We start from the raw sequence: 8,138 nt of genomic DNA on the forward strand, positions 1-8,138 counted from the left end.
CTCATCTCTCTTCAGTTTCAGTGTCACATACTTCAAGCTTGATCTGCACTGTAATTGTTTAAGTACTTCACAATACTAGGCCTACTCCCTCAGAGAGGATATGAAGATATTGAAACGGTGGTGTAGGCGTCGTTTAATCCCTATTCACGTCTTCTCTTCACTTGCTTGTTGTGAGGCATATATAAGTTTATGTTAGTTTCTTCTCTTCTCTTCAACAGTTGTGGGTGCTTTCTTCACGATGGAGTTACTCGAGTTGTCCGACGTCCTACAGATGTTTAACGACTCGCGTTTTTAGGGGAATTTAAGTGATCTAGATGATGTAGACGAACCTCTCCCTAAGAGCGCGAAGATCACCGTCGTTGTGGTCTACTTGATAGTGTGTGTGGAGGGGCTCGTGGGGAACTGCCTGGTCATGTATGTAATTATCAGGTGAGAATAAGTTTTCGGGGTCAGTGTGTGTGCTAGACCAAAGGAAGAGCTCGATATAGTGATCTATAAAGGAGGACAACCAATTTAATGCGTGTGAGGTGTGTAAGGTTACAAAGTTAACCCTGCAACCCCTAACATATGAAATATTTTTTTTGAAATAGAACATATGTGTCATATTTGATACATCAGGCTTTTATGGCCCAAGTAGTATGATATAGCAAGAATAAGGGGTTCACACTTAAAGGGGTCATATGATGCTTTTTTTAAAGATCATTATTTTGTGTATTTGGTGTAACAGAATATGTTGACATGCTTTAATGTTCAAAAAACACATTATTTTTCAAATACTGTACATTATTGTAGGTCCTCTATGCCCCGCCTCTCTCAAACGCTTAGTTTTCTACAAAGTCCCTCCTTCTGACAAGCGCAGTCTGCTCTGACTGGCCAGCTGACCCAGTGCATTGTGATTGTACGAACACCGCAAGCACTCGTCAGAAATGTAACGCCCCGTACTGTAATCGCGAGCTTCATCTTTCAAAATAAATGTAAAGACAGAGCCCGAAAGGGGAACAGAGTCTCATGACAGACACAGTAAGCTGGTATGTGTTTGCAGTACACAAGCCAAGGTTAAGACAGCTGACTCCACTGTTAGATATGTGGGGGCGTGTTAGAACGAGCCGTTTTAGGGGGGCGTGGCAGAGTCTTAACTTTGATAAAGAATATCTCTTTGGTTTTGAGACTTTAGTCTTTGCAACTTCAGGGATCTTATATATGCACAATCAGCTTGTAACACTCCAAAGAGAAAGGAAAACTTGAAATCGCATCATATTAAGTAGGAGAAAAACACCTACATTTTATTTAGACACCCAAACAATTTCAGCAATTTGGTGCTGATATCTTATTTACATGGCCTAATAGTAAGATGAAATTCTTATCGCTTGTAATGTAAATCAGTGAATTTTTTTATAACATTATATAGCAGGCTACTTGCATAAATGCATATAAATACCAGTTATTTTATATCTACCAATAATATGTCTTAGTAAGATGACATTTAAATGCTTAGTGTTATGATCAAAGCTCTGTAATTGTAAAGGCAAAACATATAATGCAATGCAATACAGTGATGATTGAGAGATGTACAAATAAACATTTATCAGAAGCCTGTTGTATTATTTTGATGCTTACATGTTAACATGATTTTTCTGTAAAGTTATGTATGGATAATCAAGTAAACCCAACTTACTTCAGTCCAGTAATTATTCATCTTGAAAATAAAATGTTTAGGTTTACTTTATAAAAATCATTGAAGATTGCACAGCAAAAAAGGTGTGTACCACAAAGGTGGAAATTTTTAGAATAATAATAAAAGGCATTTTACTTAGAAAGTATGAATGAACTATCAAACAAAAATCAGAAGGCGTATAGAAGATTGGGTACAACAGGTTTTTTCAGTAAATTTGCGATCATGTTGATAATTTAGAGGCCTTAGAAATTCATCTATCAAATATGACAGGCTTTATAGGGTTAAAAAGAGCATCATTATACAGTATGCTCATCTTGCTGCAATATTGCTTCATCATCATGTTTTTATTCACTGGGATCGTTATTTGAAATGCTTCTTATGATTTACATTTTCAACTAGAGAAGAGCATTTCCCTAACGTTAATTTATGGTTACCATTTGGTTATTTTCAGGAGAACCAATTCCTAATGTCCTGAGAATGTTCATTGGTTTTTATTGTATGCTGCGTAGTTCTCAACTGGTTTTGTTTCAGCACCTAGATTTCATGCCAACACAGAACAAAATTGGTTATCATAAAAATTGAAAAAAATAAAGGGCTTAAAAGAGACAATGTATAAATATTTTAATTTGTGACCTGCAATCCGTCCATGTTTCCATTTGCCTAATTTGGTTTTCTTTTACTGAATGAATTTTCGCCAAAATACAGAACCGTGTGATTGGACTCAACAAGAGATATGAGAAGCGTTTTGTCCTAAATTAACACTATTTATTTTGATATTTTAGCTATGCATGATTACAAGGCTATATTATCACCAGAACAGACCTACTACCCATTTTTGGGTTGTTAATCACTTAGAGTACTCAAAGTGCTTGCCTTGTAGTTTAACACAGTGAAATATTTTGCTTAAAGCGACACCATTTTCTCTTTTCTGATGCTTGCTAATCCATCGTAGCACTTGTTCTGCCAGTGTCGTGTTACAAGCCTGCTTGTTCATTACACTGCTAAATAAACATTTGGTTCTTGTCCAAAACTCCATGGTGTGAAACAGCTGTAGACGGGGGTCAAGACACAGCTTTTCAATCAGCACAACAAGAGTTCATATTAGCGGAATACACAATGAGTGTTACAACCATTAAACATTGTTTCAGCCATTCGGTTTAATTCAGAGAAAGTGGAATTCATGTAGGTTTGACTGCGGAGAGAAAATGCAAAATGTCCCCCTGATTTACCAAATTGCAGTCTTCGCCTAGTTGTTCGCTTTAACATGACAAGCATGGCCATGTAGTAATTTTGTCTAGCCCTCTCTCATCCTTGTGTTTTGTTGAAGGTATAATTATGAAGGAATTCCATGCTGATCTAATGTACAAGGAAAACTGCCACATAATTAGGAGTCAGAAAATATATTTGCTCCATCACCACATGTTTTTTTAAGGGAAAACATCCTTAAAGGTAGTTGTACATACTTGTGGTGTGTGTATACAGGGTACAGAGTCTTTATGCTCTGTGTTATAATGTGTGTGTTCATGCATTCACTTATGGTCATGCATTACTCAGACTTGCTGATATATAGTCCAAACCTGTTGCTAGGCTGTTTACCAAGCAATGCCTGCAATTTCTTTACCTTCGAAGATCACAGACTGTCTCTGAGCTTTACTGAATTTGGAATGAAAAGTGTCGGTCTACCTCTCGAGGATTTCACAACATCACTGTCATAGTCTTTCTTTTATATCCAAAAAGAAACAAGTCTATGCCTAAATTAGATCATATTTGGAGATAAGCATGGCTGCTTTATAATTCAGATTTAATATTCATTATTATAAAACTTGGGTACTTCACCCACAAATGAAAATTTGCTGAAAATTTACTCACCCTTGTGTCTTCATCAGATCAGATTTGAAGAATCTGTCCCCTGTTGTCCTCTTACATCAAAATCCATCTACATATTTGCTTAGAACTGTTTTGGACTGTTTTCGCTTGTAAATGTTGCTTGTGCATATTATGCTTGTAAATGGTGATCAGTGCATATTTCTCTCCTGATTCAGACGAGATGATTTTTCTCCGAAGAAAGCAATATTAGAGGACTTGTATTTTAGTTAGAAGCAATGATTTGTAGTAAAAAAAAAATCTTAATGATGGAAGAAAAAACTCATCTACTTCTTGGATGGCATAATTTCTTGGTGAACTATTCCATTAAGCCTAATCCTAACCTGTAGTTATTGTCATTTGCTTTTTGAATGATGCTCTTGCTTGTCCTTGTCTTTGTTAATAGGTCATGTCATCTAGCAGGACATTACAAACAATGGCAGATGATCAATATATGATAATAAATATGAGAATACTGTGTGTTTTGCATAAATCCATCTCCTCCATACAAAGCTAAAACTATTTCCTACTAAATATAATGTGAAGTTGTAAACAGGTCATTCATTTGGGATCTTGTTTCCACAGAATGATTTTAAATGCATAATGTCTTGAATAAAAGCTATTTGAACAGTGATATTTGTACCTGCAGCAGGTACACAAAGTTGAAAACATTTACATCTTTAACCTGGCCTTGGCTTGCACTAGTGCTGGCCACTCTTCCTTTCCAAGTCACGGATGTCATCCTTGGTTTCTGGCCCTTTGGCCTGGCTCTGTGCAAAGCTGTGGTGGCCATTGACTATTATAACATGTTCACAAATGTTTTCACCCGGACCATAATGAGTGTGGATCGCTACATACGTCTGCCACCCTGTGCGCTTCCTGACAGTTCGTACCCCACTCTGAGCCAAACTGATCAACGTGGCTGTGTGGGTGCTGGCGTCAGCCATAGGGCTGCCTGTTATGATCATGGGTCAGGTGGAGGAGGAGAAGGATGTTTACGGTTGTCTCTTTTCTCATTATCCTGTGTCAACCTGCCACTCCGAAGCATGTTTGTTCATTATGTCATGAAAATGTGAATCCATCTTTGTCATTTTGATGTTGTCATGTTGATGTGCCATAGGCAGCTGTAACTAAAATGAGTATATTTGTGGTTTTACTGCATATTAAAGATGCACTAAGTAAGTTTTTGTTGCATTGACGAGCATGCAGGTGGGCTGCCCATTTTTGTTTCAAATTTCAAATATCAAATTTTTATATAAAAATACACAAACAAAAAATTCAATATTAAATTAACATAAACCAAATTGGTATTTAAATTAAATTAAAATGTAAATGACTTTGTGTGCATGAATAATGATAGCTAAATGGCATATCATGTGATCTCCACCACCATTGTAGAATAAAATAGCCTTTTCTAGGCCTCATGTGAGTGTATAACATTTGAAACATACACTGCGGTACAAAAGTTTGGGGTCAGTAAGATTTTTTTTAAGCAAATTAATGCTTTTATTCAGCATGGATGCATTAAGTTGATTTTAAAAAGTGACAGTATGAGACTTTCATAACATTATTTTACAAAAGATTTCTATTTCAAATAAAGTTTCCAGGAAAATATTAAGCAGCACAACTGTTTTCAGCACTGATAATAATAAGACATGTTTCTTGTTTCTTCTTTGTGAACGTCTAAGTAGTAGGATAAATAGGCATCCATTTCATCCCTATTCTCTCTTGTAGAAGGCATTGCTTTCCATTTCATGAGTCCACTCGTGATTTGTTGTAAATCATGGCGCTACTTTAAATCAGCTTTTATCAATTCATTCCCTGACTTTCTTTCTGTGCAGGTGCCGAGTGCATAATGAACCTTCCTAAGCCAAGAGAACACTGGTGGCCTGTGTTTGTGATTTGTGTGTTCCTCTTCTCTTTCTTGATTCCTGTGGTGATCATAAGCATCTGTTATGGGTTGATGGTACGATGCCTGCGCAGTGTCCGTCTCCTGTCCAGCTCAAGAGAGAAAGACTGGAATCTGATGAGAATCACCTATATGGTACTGTCTGTTGTCGCTGCTTTTGTGTTGTGCTGGATGCCGGTGCATGTCTTAGTTTTGATTCAGGCCTTGGGGCATGTGGATCTTGGGGCCAGCCAGTCCTCGATGGCAGCCATGCATTTCTGCATTGCTCTGGGCTATGCTAACAGCTGCTTTTTTTTTCTAGAAGAGCAGTGCAAGAGGTCACTGAGGCAGGAGAGAGAATGTGCTGAGGAGGAAGAAAAAGAGGTGGTTATTGATGAAGGTGCCATTCCGGTGGGTGCAGATTAGAGCTTTTCTAAGTGACTGTATTCTTGGATGGCAACCTCTGAACTCATGAAGAAACTTACAATTGAGTAAAGTTGTATAAACATTGTGGCTTTTGTCTGGTTTAAAGTTTTCTTTATTTATCTTTAGCTGGCAGATGATTTCTGATGATTCAGAATTAGAAGTATGGTTATACAAGACTATTGTTTCACATGGGACAATAGAGCTTTTTTTCCCCCTCTTTGAATCTTATAGTGTATATAAGATTTTTACATTGTAAACATTATACAGTATATACTATTTACATTGTTTATTGAATTCCTTATATAATTCAATGACTAATTAATATTATATTATGTTATATATTATATTAATCATATTCTAATAATATATAATATTATGTTAATAATATATTCTAAATTATTATATTAATTCAACTGTATTTTGTAAATGTACTGCTTTTGTTATGAAACTGGTATGTTGGAATTGCACATGCAAAATATTTATTGATTTATTTTTTAACTGCTGTACAAAAATGTTTATATAAAATGTGTGTATATATAGTATATATATATATGTGTGTGTGCATGTATGTATATATATATATTTTTTTTTTTTAAATATTTTTTTTATATATATATATTATTTCTGTCCCCCTCACTTCTGAAATGATGGCTACGCCCCTGTCATGTTAGGTGTAGTTTATATGGGGGGCAACCGTCAGAATATGGGATTTCCGTCCCCCGTCCCTCGTCCCCCGTCCCCCTTCCGGGATTTCTGCCTGCTGCCCAGAATATGAACGCAACGCACCAAATTGCATATTAAGCGTTTTCCCCCATAGAAAACCGTTATGAAAAAGCTTAACATGGTTAAATGCAAGACAGTTATAATTAGGGATGCACCGATACCGATACTGGTATCGGTATCGGGCCCGATACTGGCCTAAAAAAAAAAATTTAATACTTTTATTCAGCAAGGATGCAATAAACTGATCAAAAGTGGCCGTAACGATTTTTACATTGTTACTATGATAATAATAATAAATGCTGTTCTTTTGAACTTTCTATTCATCAGAGTATGAATCACATTTTCCAAAAAAATAAAAAATATTAAGCAGCACAAATGCATTTTACATTGAAAATAATAAGAAATGTTCTAAAAGAAATACAGCTTTGCCATCACAGCAATAAATGGCATTTTAAAATATTAAAATAGAAAATGGTTATTTTAATTTGTAATAATATTTCCCAATATTAATGTTTTTACTGAATTTTTGATCAAATAAATGCAGGCTTGGTGAGCATAAGACACTTCTTTCAAAAAACAAATATAATTCTTACTGATACCAAACTTTTGAATGGTAGTATATACAGACACTTAAAAGAATGCAGTATTTGAAGATATTGATATTTAATGACTGAGATATCACAGTACTGATAATGAAGTACTTATGTGCCTGTATCTATTAATGAGCTTGAAAGCATTTTCAACTGAATTGTTTGACTGTGACTCGGAATGAATCAGAATGACAGGTTACGCTAATGAAGATAAGACTCTTCCCCAAAAATCACATCTGTTTGACATCTGTGATATGTTGTACAGACAGGTGGGAAGGGGAGGGGATTTGAAGAAACTGTTGATTTCTGGGTTTCATCAGCTTGTTCTATGATGGGATTGAGAACATGTTTCCTTGATCTTGGTCAGCTTACAAGGAACACACTGGAGTAAAGGATCTTAGAAACATCTGTTTTTGTCTGTGTGCTGTGAAATGCTTGCCAGATGGTGTTCCAATGCTTGATATATGCTCCTTATGCCAAGGTTCATCTCGTCCCACTTCAGCATTTAAACTATATTTTAATTAAACTCTTGACTGAAGGGATGCAAATAATATAAAGAATGCATAAAAAATGTACTTCTTGTTCTTCAATACAGGTTGGTTAGTTGCATACAGAGAGACTGAATAATCCATGTTACATTTTACAACGTAGAAGAATGTATTGTCTTAATATTGTGCCATGGGTTTGATTCCTATAGGGACTGCATGAATGTGTACTGCAATGTAATGTAAGTCTCTTTGGATAAAAGTGTCTGCCAAATGCATAAATGTAAATGTGACATAAAATAATAAATTGGCCTATTTATTAGATATTATTAAATATATATATATATATATGACTGAATAAAAAATGTAATTACTTTTAAATACTTTTTCTCATTTTTTTCTAACCCATCTTTAACCATGTGGTTAAAGGTCACTGAAATGCTTGAGGATATTTAGTTTTTGTAAACAAGGCCACCAAAAGACCTCGA

General features: G+C 35.5%; 1 pseudogene; it reads left to right on the top strand.

Annotated features, from left to right (window-relative positions):
- The first annotated feature begins 238 nt into the window (after positions 1 to 238).
- On the top strand, positions 239 to 5,852 carry LOC107756346 (delta-type opioid receptor-like; annotated as a pseudogene).
- The last annotated feature ends 2,286 nt before the right edge of the window (positions 5,853 to 8,138 follow it).

Source organism: Sinocyclocheilus rhinocerous, unplaced genomic scaffold (genome assembly GCF_001515625.1).
Source record: "Sinocyclocheilus rhinocerous isolate Xijiao unplaced genomic scaffold, SAMN03320098_v1.1 scaffold712, whole genome shotgun sequence".
Taxonomy (NCBI): Eukaryota; Metazoa; Chordata; class Actinopteri; order Cypriniformes; family Cyprinidae; genus Sinocyclocheilus; species Sinocyclocheilus rhinocerous.